General features: G+C 41.2%; 1 protein-coding gene across 4 annotated transcripts in view; it reads right to left on the reverse strand.

The window, feature by feature from the left end:
* LOC113533399 (G-protein-signaling modulator 2-like) overlaps nt 1-13,956 on the reverse strand; it is a 70,590-nt gene that overhangs the window by 55,666 nt on the left and 968 nt on the right. The gene's annotated exons all lie outside the window — the stretch shown is intronic.

Consider the following 13,956-nt stretch of genomic DNA (forward strand, 5'->3'; position numbering starts at 1 on the left):
CTGGCGGAGCCAATTCTGAAGGAGGTAGAAGAGGTCATCAAGGCAGCTCGATCAGCTTCTTCACCAGGCCCCAGTGGAGTACCTTACCTCGTCTACAAGCACTGTCCAGAGCTTCTAAGGCACCTGTGGAAGATCTTAAAGGTGATTTGGCGAAGAGGGAGAGTGGCTGACCAGTGGAGATGCGCAGAGGGAGTCTGGATCCCCAAGGAGGAGGACTCGAAGAATATCAACCAGTTTCGGATGATCTCACTATTAAGTGTGGAAGGGAAGGTGTTTTTTAGCGTCGTCTCCCGAAGGCTGACCGAGTTCCTCCTCAGGAACAACTACATCGACCCTTCAGTGCAGAAGGGTGGAATCCCTGGAGCCCCCGGCTGCCTAGAGCATACAGGAGTAGTTACGCAGCTCATCAGAGAGGCACACGAGAGCAGAGGTGACCTCGTAGTGTTGTGGCTGGACTTGACCAACGCCTATGGGTCCATCCCTCACAAACTGGTTGAGCTTGCGTTACATCGCCACCATGTTCCCGGTAAGATCAAGGACCTGATCCTGGATTATTACAACAATTTCAGACTCAGGGTCACTTCCGGGTCAGTAACATCAGACTGGCATCGCCTGGGGAAAGGCATAATAACAGGCTGTACCATCTCTGTGATCCTTTTCGCCCTCACAATGAACATGGTGGTCAAGGCTGCCGAGGTGGAATGCAGAGGGCCCCTGTCGAAGTCTGGCGTCCGACAGCCCCCGATAAGAGCGTTTATGGATGACCTCACCATTACAACATCAGTCCCAGGGTGCAGGTGGATCTTGCAAGGTTTGAAGAGTCTCATCACATGGGCAAGGATGAGTTTCAAGGCCTCTAAGTCAAGATCCATGGTGTTGAAAAGGGGGAAGGTGATTGACAAATTCCGTTTTTTCCAACTTAGGAATAGCAATCCCATCCATCACCGAACAACCTGTCAAGAGCCTGGGAAAATTCTTCGATTCCACCCTGAAAGACACCACCGCCATCCAGAAGTTCAGTGAAGAGCTTGGAGCTTGGCTGACCAAGGTGGACAAGTCAGGCTTGCCTGGTAGATTTAAAGCCTGGATCTACCAGCACTCCATCCTGCCCCGAGTTCTTTGGCCCCTCCTCATCTATGCAGTCCCATTGACAACAGTGGAATCCCTCGAAAGGAAGATCAGTGGCTTTCTTCGGAAGTGGCTGGGCCTTCCCCGCAGCCTCACCAGCGCTGCTCTGTATGGGACGAGTAATATCCTGCAGCTGCCCTTCAGCAGGCTCACTGAAGAGTTCAAGGTGGCACGCACAAGAGAAGCCCTACAGTACAGGGATTCCAGGGACCACAAGGTGTCATCAGCCGGGATTGAAGTGAGGACAGGAAGGAAGTGGAAGGCAGAGAAGGCAGTGGAGGTGGCAGAGTCACGCCTAAGGCAGAAAACCCTGGTGGGGACCCTGGCAACAGGAAGAGCAGGCTTGGCCTACGTCCCAAAGATCCAGGTCAGCAAGGCCCGGGGCAAGGAGAGACACCAGCTACTCCAAGAAGAGGTCCGAGCAGGCCTGGAGGAAGAGAGAGTGGGCAGCGCAGTTGGACTCCGGCAGCAGGGAGCGTGGACAAGGTGGGAGAGCGCATTGCAGTGCAAAGTTACCTGGTCAAACATCATGCAGGCAGACTTCCATCGTGTCCGGTTCCTGGTGCAGGCAGTCTATGATGCCCTCCCAAGTCCAGCAAACCTTCACATCTGGGGGAAGAGCGAGACACCCTCCTGCCCCCCCTGCTCCGGAAGAGGCTCACTAGAACACCTCCTCAGCAGCTGCCCAAAAGCCCTGGCTGATGGTCGCTATCGGTGGTGCCATGACCAGGTGCTTAAAGCAATTGTGGAGAGTATAGCCTCAGCCATTAACATCAGCAGACACCATTGCACTCCGAGGACAATCCCCTTTGTTAAGGCCGGAGAGAGTCCTACGGCAAGGCCACAGGCAATAACAGGCCTCCTTCACACAGCCCCCGATTGGCAGCTGCAAGTGGACCTGGGAAAACAGCTGAGGTTCCCACAGCATATCGCTCCAACATCCCTCCGACCAGACATGATCATAACATCTGAGGCCACAAAGCACCTGATCATGATGGAGTTAACTGTGCCATGGGAGGAGAGGATCGAGGAAGCCAATGAGCGGAAGCGTGAAAAGTACCAAAAACTGGTGGAGGAGTGCAGAGGTAGGGGCTGGAGAACAGTCTACGAGCCCATAGAGGTCGGCTGCAGGGGCTTTGCAGGACATTCACTCTGCAAAGCCCTCGGACAGCTGGGTGTCACAGGGACGGCCAAGAGGAGGGCCATTCAATCGGCTAGTGAAGCCGCAGAGAAAGCCTATGTGGCTATGGATTAAGAGGGCTGATCTGTGGGCTGCTACTGGGACGCAAGTCGGGGCTTGATCACCCCCGGCTGGGTCGCCTGGGTGAGGGTGTCTGTTGCAAGACCCGAAACACCCTATGACCCCAGGGAACAACACTGATGATGCGTCCCAGTGCATCCAGGAGATGTTTCTTAAAGAGACAATAGACACATACTGCGCATGTCTACAAACCTAACACGTACTATGCACGCGCATGACGTCACCGTTTTCAAAGATTCCCGAATTGGGTGTTTACATGGAGAAGATAACGGCGGTGTTTTCAAAAACTTGCACTTTGAAACCTGTTTTGAAAAATATGCATTTTCATTCCCCAAAACGCCATTGTTGTGTAAACAAACAGGCAAAATGCATAAAAAGTTTCCCGTTTTTGGCTGAAAACGTTGTCGTGTAAACGGCCCCGTAGACTCTATAGGATTCCCAGAACTGTGACTGAGAACTTCTGGTATCGGCACACTGTAAGGCACTTGAGTTTTATCTTGTATTATGTGTTTCAGCTTGGACTCTAGTATAAGGCTAAGTTTACACGACAACAATGTAGTCAAAAACGGAAAAGTTTTTCTCTTGCGTTTTCAAAAAGTTTCACGTATACACAACAGCATTTTCACAACGATTCGCATTTACACATATCCGCGATAACGGCCAAAAACGCTGTATTACATATGCCAGGCCAGTAGTTGGCGCTGTCACCTTGTTAGTAAACAGTACCTGTAGGGTACTACAGGTCTGATCCAAAAACGCCTTTTTAAGACATGTCGTCGGCGCTGATGTGTATTTAGAATTTGTCATGTGTATATGATGCGTCTCCGCTGTTGGTTGTAATATTGGTGAAGTAAATCCACACATTGCTGAAGAAGTGTTAGCAAACTCTTGAGCAGCAACAACACTACCATGTACTCCGCCATTGTTGTGTATGTTTGTTCGCACTTGCCTTTACAATAGACACGTACTGCGCATATCTACATACCTAACACGTACTACGCATGCGCATGACGTCACCGTTTTCAAAGATTCCTGAATTGGGTGTTTACATGGAGACAATAACGGCGGGATTTTCAAAAACTTGCAATTTGAAACCTGTTTTCAAAAATATGCGTTTTCAGTCCCCAAAACGCTGTTGTCGTGTAAACGAACAGGCAAAATGCATAAAAAGTTTCCCGTTTTTGGCTGAAAACGTTGTCGTATAAACGGCCCCTAAATTATCTTTGTGGGCTGTTGCTATGTAATGCCATATAACACCAGCCACATGGGGGAAAAGAGTGGGCACGTGTAGAGTTGGGAGTGATTTCAGGTTATAGAACTTGAATTTCTTCCTTTTACTGCTATATGATGAATTTTTGCCAGGTCAAGCAATTTATTACTGATAATGAAAAAATACTTATCAATAATAAAACTTGTTACTCCAAACAAATGTTTGGTAATTTTTTCAAATCAGCCAGTAATTCTTGGACTACTGACAGCCATTTTCATTTGGAAAAGTCGTGTCTCAAAAGTAGTAGTAAATACCATAATTTCCCCACTTATAATAATGTAACAACCTACATATTCATAATTATACTCAGAACACCCTTAAGATTTTTATGCAAATATTCCCAAATCATTAAGAATGTTTATAACAGAAGAAATGAGACCAATATCTACAAATACAGTAATACATTTGTGGACAAATGACAATCACACACATATGTGGACTACAAAGTTGGAAATCTGGAATGGGATGTGCAAAATGCTAATATGAGTGTCAGGTGTCCACAAACATAGTTTATCTGCAGCATTTACACTGCAATAATCTAGCAGTTAGACATAACCCAATTTCAGCACCCAGTGACATTTATTACCCTTCTATTCAAATTTATATTATACATGAAGTCAGCAAAATTCATCAGGGCCAAAAGGGTATAAAGGCTAAAGAAATATGACTGAAACCAAACTGCACATTATTCAAACAAGACAATACTTTGAACTCTGAGCTTGTAAATAATACTGGAAATTCTTAGCAATGAAATTAAAACAGACAGTGAAAAAAATGAATAACTACACCTATCCTAAATTCATCTGGGAAGCCTATTCAGACACACCAGAAATTAACATTGCTTTCAGATCCTTCTATTCCGGTAAGTGAAAAGCATGCTCAATTGGGTTGAGATCATCAGACACGTAAGAACATTTGATTTCTTTGCCTTAAGAAGCCCTTGGGTTGCTTTCGCGGTATGTTTTGGGTCATTATCCATCTGTACTGTGAAGCGCCAACCTTGGAACATGACTGAATCTGAGCACAAAGTATATCTCTATATGTATCAGAATTCATCCTGCTACATCTATCAGCAGTCACATCATCAATAAACACCAGTGACCCAGTTACATTGGCAGTTATACATCCACATGCCATAACACTGCCTCCACATGTTTGACAGATGCTGTGGTGTGCTTTGGAACTCTTCTCTTCCCATCATTCTAGTATAAGTTTGTCTTGCATCAGAACTGGTCAGGCTTTTTTAGAGGTTTTAGCAAGTCTAATCTGGCCTTTCTGTTCTTGAGTGTTACCAGTGGTTTGCATCTTGAGGTAAACTGTCTGTATTTACATTCATGAAGTGTCTCTTGACTGCAGACTTTGACAATGATACGTCTACCTCTTCCAGAGTGTTCCTGACTTGGCTAGTTGTTGTGAAGGGGTTTTTCTTCAACAAGGAAAGAATTCTGCATTCATCCACTTTAGTTATATTACATGGTCTTCCAGGACTTTTGGTGTTGCTGAGCTTGCCAGTGCATTCCTTCTTTTTAAGAATGCACCAACCTGTTGATTTAGCCATGGCTAAAGTTTCTGCTTTCTCTGCATTTACTCTGTTGAGAACGACGGGTTCACTAAGTTGTGCAAAAATAGTAACAATGCCATTTATAGCAAATATTGCATACAATATTTCTTTTATATCCTTTATTTATATATTCTTTATTTAACAGCATCATTGTTGGCACTATTTGCTATAGGTACTAATAAATAAAAATGTTAAAAAATTACGCAATTTATTTATAATTGGATTATGTAAGAGCAAAAAGAAATTGAATTCGTAATGAAGAATCATTCATAAACCTGAAAAAAAAAAGAGTTTGTTGTTGTTGTTTTTTTTGCAATACTGCCCAGCCGTAAAAAACTGAAAACTGCCGTAGTTACAAGCTGCTGGACAGCTCCAGCACTATATGTGGTCCTGTGTGTGTACAAAAGGTGAACAGAGATAGGAAAGCTAAGTGATCATGTAGAAGGTATTTATAGCAAAAACATCCCAGTCATTTCATGACTTTGCTGTAGGTATACTTCATGGTACATACACTTTGCATGATACACACACGTACAAGAGCACACCCATGGCAGTTAGAAGGGGTGAAATAGAAGTTGTCTTACTGGACACCACCGTTACACCTCTGATGTTTCGCATAACTTAGCAACAGATTCGAGAGTCAAAGTTTTATTGTCACTGTGTTAGACACAATGACAATTCATTTGATGGTATCCCAAGGCAATGCCATTTTAACAAACTCAGTTTTCAGGTTATAAAATTAGAAAATTACAAATAACAATTAACAGACAGTAAGCACAGGTATTACAATATACAGTACAAAACAACACAGTGCAAAGGTATGATACAGACAAATATTGGACATACAAGACAGATGCAAAAAAAATTTAAAACCAGACACTTTGATAACTAACCCTGTAGATACTAACAGATCCATATCAGATCAGTGAGTAGAATGTTTTACTCCCCTTCGAGAGACCAAACTAATTTCACTAATTTCCTCATCAAAATCATCAACTAGATCCCTTACATACATGTTTCTTTAAACAGATATTTCCAGAAGCAATCAAAACCCTTCTAAAATAATCAATTCTTCCCTTAGCACTATGTATCTTACAGGCTGTGTAAATCTTTTAAACTAGCAGTTGTCAAATCCCTGATTAAAAAACCTGACCTTGACCTACTACTGGCCTCTGATCAGGGTTTTGTCCCCTTGCTTGTGTTGCTTGAACTTAGTACAGCTTTTGATACCACTGATCATACTATTCTCCTTAACAGACTAGAAAATGTTGTTGGCATTAAGGGAACGGCCCTCTGCTGGTTCAGGTCTGATTTGACTGATCGTTTTCAGTTTTTAGCTGTAAATGGTGACTTCTCTAAACATACTGTATGTTCCATGTTCCACAAGGTTCTGTTTCAGGCTCCCCACTTTTTTCTTTATATATGCTACCTCTAGGTCAAATTATTCGTAAAAACACGGTATTAGCTTACATTGTTATGCTGATGACACAGAGTTGCATGTTTCAGCAAAGCCAGATAAGAGACACCAGATAATAAAGTTGAGGAATATGTAAAGGACATTAAACACTTATTGGATGCTTATTGATTATCTTCTGGGTCATTCTGTGTCAAAGCAACCAAATTTCAGAAACTTTCCTGGCTAAAATGTTTGATTTTGTTAATATTCTTTTATTAACAAAATAATTTTCTTTTGGTATCTTCATTTTTAAGGCCCTATATGGTTCAGTCCCAGAGATATGGAGATCTCAACATGGATCCATGAGTAAATTGTACACATTTTCAGTGGTCAAAAACCAAATGTGGGTCACTTTGTATACAGCTGATACTTTCTGTCTTTTAAAGACGAATGTCTGAAGAACTAATAATCTTGAAACTAGAACTAATTCTTGTTTCCCTCTATCAAATCAACTGCATAGAATATACCAATTTTTAACAATATCTGATTGCCAAAAATACACTGAAATGGTCAAGTTGAGGCACATTAACTTGCTTGCAACAGTGTATTCATAAGATTCTATATTTGAATCAGTTTCAGGGAAATTTGAAAGAAAGGATTTTGTTCACTATAACTGCTTCTGAAGCTACCAAGTGTTCAAATATGCTGCATCATAGTTATATGTTTGAAACAACAAGGGCATCTAGGGCTGTGGGGTAGCTCTCCCCACACATGTGTATTTAATCAGCCTCACCTGGATTGTTGATTAATTGGAATTTCCTCTTGTTATAAAATGTGAAGCATAGTCAGACATGCTAGATCAAGTAGTATCCACTACATTCAAGTAATATAACTAAACAAATAAAACCAATGAAAAGTCTTTTTAAAATGATCTGTAAAATGTAATTTTAAAAAAAATCCAATTTCTTGTGAGGAAAAAGTAAGGACACCCCCACATTTATTTGTACTTAAAATGGCTAAAATTACCTACAGATGTATCACATGAGGTGCAAATTATTAGAACATCGTTACAGAGCATTTTGTAGGAGGGTTGCCTTATTTAAACCTCAGTCATTTAGTTTGGTTTGCTCTTGTTGAAGTGAGAGGTATCACCACAGTGAGATCCAAAGAGCTCCCTGAGGCCTTCAGATGGAAGATTGTTGATGCTTATGAGTCTCGTAAGGGATATAAAAAGATCTCAAAAGAATTTGTAATCAGCAATTCCACTCTCCAGAAAATCATTTACAAGTGGAGAACATTTAAAACAACTGCCAACATGGCCGGGTCAGGCCGTCCAAGCAAATTCATCCCAAGGGCAGACCGCAAGATGCTTAAAGAAGTCTCCAAAACCCCTAAAATATCATGAAGGGACCTACAGTAAGCTCTTGCTACAGTTAATGTCAAAGTGCATGAATCTACAATCAGAAAGAGACTGCACAACTTTAAAAATCATGGGAGGTGTGCAAGGAGGAAACCTTTGCTGTCTAAGAAAAACATGAGGGCAAGAATGAAGTTTGCCAAAGAACACAGAGAAAAAGGCCAAGACCTCTGGAATAATGTGCTTTGGACAGGCGAGTCTAAAATTGAATTATTTGGACACCATAACAGAGGACATGTTTGGCGTAAACCAAATACAGCATTTCAGCAAAAGAACCTCATACCAACTGTGAAACATGGAGGTGGAAGTGTTATGGTTTGGGGATGCTTTGCTGCAGCAGGACCTGGCCAGCTCACCATCATAGAATCCACTATGAATTCTACATTGTATCAGAAGGTGCTTGAGGAACATGTGAGACCAGCTGTCAAAAAATTGAAGCTGAAGTGGAACTGGACCTTGCAACATGACAATGACCCAAAACATACCAGTAAATCCACCAAGGACTGGCTTAAAAGTAAAAAATGGAGAGTTCTGGAATGGCCAAGTCAAAGCCCAGATCTAAATCCTATTGAGATCCTGTGGGGTGATTTGAAACGTACTGTGCATGCAAGAAACCCCTCAAACATCACACTTTCTTCCAGTCAATGTCAGAAACTGGTAGATGGCTACAATAAACATCTCATTGAAGTTATTTCAGCCAAAAGGGGGAAACACTAGCTATTAGGGCATAGGGTGTTCTAACTTTTTCCTCAGTTGAAATACTCATTTTTGTTGATTTGTTTTGTTTAATAAGTGAAAACAAAGTGATTTTTTGTTGTTTACATGCAATTACATCACTTTCATCTACAGGTACAAATTAAAACAAGATCAGAAGTTGACATTTCTTAATTAAGAACTGAATGTTTAATGGGGTGTCCTAATTTTTTCACATGACTGTATATGTCCTCACCATGGACAACTGTAACATTGGAATACATTTCGGTAAAGACGATGAGTGCCACAGCAAGAGTTTTACTAGAAAATGTGGACTTACTAAACTTTTTGAACTTCCTGAAACTGATCGTGAGCTGCTTCTTCGAAGGACTTCGTTCAGGGAACCTGACTCCACAACAACTTTGTATTTGTATTGTACTTTGTAAGGTATTTTTTGGCAAGTACTCCTTTCTTCAGAAGGTCTGTTGTGACCTTTTCAGTCTCCATCCAGAGAGCTCCAGAAGAAAATTCCTACAAACCATTGACATACAAACAGCTGTTTAGGCTGACAGTGCAGTTCCAAGGTGGCCACAAGCTTAAACATTTCTCCAGCTCTCCTGGAGGGGAAAGAAACAAGTGTGTGTGTGTGTGTGTGTGTGTATGTGTGTGTGAAAACTGTACAAATTTTAATGAGATGATTGCTACCTTGAAGGATAAGGTGATGCATACAGACCTCATGCAGAGGAAACTTTAGATTCTGACATTAGCCCCACCCAGCTGGACTATCAAGAGAACGGCAACAGAATTAACTTACCTAGTGAAGAAGGTAAGATCTGTCTGAAAGAGTGCAGGGGAGTTGGCTGAGGTTGACATGAAAAAGGGCAAGAAGCTGAGTCAGGAAACTGTGAACAAGGTCATTGCCTTTTATGACAGCGATAAATATTCAAAAATATACCCATGACAAAGGGAGTTTAAGTCTGTGAAGGATGAGAGTGGCAAAAAGACCCAAAAACAAAAAATTCTGCTTGTAAATTTAAGAGAACTATATATGGAGTTCAAGGAGAAAGAGCCAGACTGCAAAGTTGGTTTTTCCTAGTTTTGTGACCTATGCCCCCATGATGTATAACTGTTGGAGCAAGAGGAACACATACAGTATGCGTGCATGAGATTCATCAAAATGTGAAGCTCCTGATAGCTGTCACCCCTGGTGTTAAGGGCTACAAGGAACTCATGACAGCTATGGTACGTGACATCAAAAGCAGGGAGTGCATGATACACAGATGTAGTGTATGTCCAGGCAGTACTGCTTTCACTGATTATGTGAAGTTCAAGCAAGTGGACATGTGTGATGAGGAGTAGTAAGCTTCAAGCAGTGGACCCACTTGGAGAAAGGCTGCACACTACTAACATGGATGGAGAGGGTGACAGGCTTTGTAGAGGAGCTTACAAGGCAAATGGACAACCTGACAACACACCACTTCATAGCCAAGTCACAAGCGGCGTTCCTCTCATCATGTAAAGCATCTCTAACAACACACACTGCACTGGTACTCTTGGACTTTGCTGAAAATTATTCATTCAATGTTCAGGATGCAGGTCAAGGACATCACTGGGAAAACACCCAAACGACAATTCATCCCTTTGCAATGTACCATTTGAAGGATGATGCGATGGCGTGCCAGAGTTTCTACATTATGAGTGACTACATGAAACATGATTCAGTTGCTGTACACTCATTCCTCTCATTGATCATCAAGTAGTTTTAGTTTCTGTAGTTAACATATTTGCTGTTCCAATAATTACTTCAGTGAAGTACTTCAGTGATGAATAAAATATTGAGGACTTTGTGCACACCACAAACCAGACTTTGTCTGAAGACTGGCATTTCTTTGCCACAAGTCATGGCAAATCATCCTGCCCTTGTATAGGAGGCACTGTGAAATGTTTTGCTGCAAGGGCCAGTCTACAGGCTAGCATCACAGACCACACACTCACCCCCCACCAATTGTTCCAGTGAAAATCATATGAAAGGGATCACGTTTCTATGTTCCCAAGGAGCAAGCAGAGGAAACCACAGAGGCTCAAGAACTTTGTTTTGCCATAGCAAAGAAGATTCCAGAGATAAGAAGAAACCGTTTTATGCCAGATGCAAAAGGTCAACTTCGCATACTTCGAATTTCTGCTGATACCACTGGCACTTTAGTCCAGGTTCCTTAAGGTCTGCCCAACACGAAGCAGTATATGACTGGAAAATACATTGCTGCAGGGTATGATCAGAAGTGGTATATTGGCAGCATTGTGGAGTGTGATGATGAGAGGCAGGATGTTCTTGTGTCCTTCATGACCCATGTGGGTACAGTTACATCATTCAAGTGGCCAGGACGTGCTGATGAGTGCTACATACCAGTCAGCCACATTCTAAGTCATCTTTCAGTGCCTTCAACCACCACTGGTAGACAGTATCACTATGAGGAAGAAGGAATTCAAAAGATAAATTATGCCTTCCAGAGCTTTGTGCATATACATTTCTGAAATCCAAAAGTGAAGTAATTGCATCAGCTAAATAGCCATGTTTTCCATATTCTTAATAACAGTGTATTTTTGGACTCTCAAATATCAAGATATTGACATTATTGTTATTATGTGAATAAATAAAGGTACAAAGGTTCAGACATTCCTCTTTAAATACAATAAGTATCAGCTTTATATAACATGACCCACATTTGGTTTTTGACCATTGAAAATGGATAAAATTAAAAAATTTGCACATGGAGTCACATTGAGATCCCCATATCTCTGGGATATAGGGCCTTATAAATAAAGATACCAAAAGAAAAGTTTGTTAAGAACCAGAATCTAAAAGGATATTAAAATATCTTTAATACTTCTTGTGTGACATGCATGCTAAGTTGAAAAACTAGAAAAAAAAACCACACAAACAAACAAACAAAAAAACATTTTGGACTCACACCATTGGCATTAGTAACACCTATCTCTGTGTAAAAATAAAATAATGATGCTGCCACCTTTCTAAGGTTATTTTTTTTAATTATCTGTGGTTTTGCTTCAAAATCATAAGTGAAAATTTCCATTTTGACCCCCCTCTACAAAATAGTTGATTACTCAGTAAATATTCATCCATGGCATTTAATATTTTGGCTTTCATCTTCATTTATGTGTTTCTTTCACCAGAAAATTTTTTTTATCAAAATCAACATTTTAGCTGGGACCTCTGGATGAGTTGACATAGAATGACCCTTCTACTTAACCCTGACAAGACAGAACTACTTGTACTAGATCCACATGCAGATACAAGTAAGATTTCTGATTACATAGTAATCCTAAATGGCCTTTCTGTTTATCGACTCCAGTCTTTCTTTTGAAGCTCACATAGAGAATATTACTAGGATAGCCTTCTTTCATCTCAGAAATATTACTAAGATAAGAAATATAATGTCACTACACAGAAAAACTAGTTCATGCTTTTGTTACCTCTAGATTGGATTATTGTAAATGCCTTACTGTCTGGATGTTCCAGTAGATGCATGAACAAACTCCAGTTAGTCCAGAATGCAGCAGCCAGAGTTCTTACTAGAACCAGAAGATATGACCACATCACCCCTATCTTATCCACACTGCATTGGCTCCCAAACAAATTTCACAGTGATTATAAAATATTACTATTGATAAATAGTACTACTAATATACTACTAATATAAAGCACTGAATGGTCTCGCACCGCAGTACCTGAGTGAACTTTTGGTCTTTTATGATCTGCCATGCCTACTTCGATCGAAAGGTGCAGACTACTTGTTGGTACCTTGAATAGTGAAGACTACAGCAGGGGGCAGAGCTTTCTCTTACAAAGCCCCACAGTTATGAAACCGCCATCCAATTAGTGTTCGGGACTCAGACTGTTTTTTTCTTAGGTAAAGGAGCAGATCTGGAGGGTTCATGGGCATAGTGTGTTGTTGTGATGTTTGGATGCTGTTTGGATGCCCCCCACTCTCACGTATTCACTCAGGTTTGTGACGATGGAGTGGCTGGCCGCTGTATGTCCCAGGGTGACCTCATGTCTGTGTGACATTCTGGCTCTCCCTTTTAGTTATGCTGTCATAGCTAGTTTCGCTGGAGTCCCTGCTTGAACTGTGCACACAATGTACATTGCACTTAACCATTACATGACAATAAGCATGCCTAATAATCTGTGTTTCTCTCTCTCACATTCTCTCTCTGTTGAGCTACACAGTCATACCAGTGATCCTGACCCCTTCTGCTCTCCGGACCTGCCTGATTCATCCTGCAGCCCTACTTCTGGTTGGAGTTCTCATCACTTGGAAACCACTCACTGCTGCTGAGGATAGCCCCAAACAGACAGCCTAAAGTACATGAGATTACTGTGGATGATACGACTTAGAAACCATGAAGTTGGTTTTGGACTTTGATTGATATGAACCATTTTGCTGCGATGGCTTAGGACTACAACTGCTATGATAGCTTTAGGACTACAGTTCCCACGAACAGTTTTGCACTCAAGTCTCGAACAGTGAACAGTTGATAATTTCAACATCATAGACTTAATGTGAAAACTATAATAAATTTTCCTGTTTACACAATTGCACTTTTTGACCAAGTACACTGTGTACACATGTACACAGTTATAGAAAGGATTTATTTATAATTGCACTATCTGTTGTCACCCAGATGAGGATGGGTTCTCCTTTGAGTCTAGTCCCTCTCAAGGTTTCTTCCTCATATTGTCTCAAGGAGTTTTCCTTGCCACCGTTGCCTCTGTCTTGCTCATTAGGAATAAATTCATATATTTATAATTTTTCCTGGATTTATAGATTTCTGTAAAGCTGCTTTGTGACAATGTCCATTGTTAAAAGCACTATACAAATAAAACTGAATTGATTTGAATTGAGGTACAAGACAAATATGGCTGTATATTGCACATTTGCCTGAGTTGTTCATTAGTAGTTAGCCTGATCATTTTGTTGGGCTGTTTCCTAACTTGAGTTCAGCTGTGAAACAGTCATGGGGAAGAAACTGTTTTTGAGACTGCTGGTGGAAATAGCTCTGAGAAGCAGTGGATCAGAGCTGTGAAATTAGGTCTTATATCCACTATGAAAAAGGTGGGCTTGGTACATCACCAGGTAAAGGTAAATCAATGGTTAAATATCAGGGATTATGTGAAAGTATCTACGAGATTCTGGAATAACTAGAAAAT

The sequence above is a fragment of the Pangasianodon hypophthalmus genome, chromosome 21, assembly GCF_027358585.1.
Source record: "Pangasianodon hypophthalmus isolate fPanHyp1 chromosome 21, fPanHyp1.pri, whole genome shotgun sequence".
Lineage (NCBI taxonomy): Eukaryota > Metazoa > Chordata > Actinopteri > Siluriformes > Pangasiidae > Pangasianodon > Pangasianodon hypophthalmus.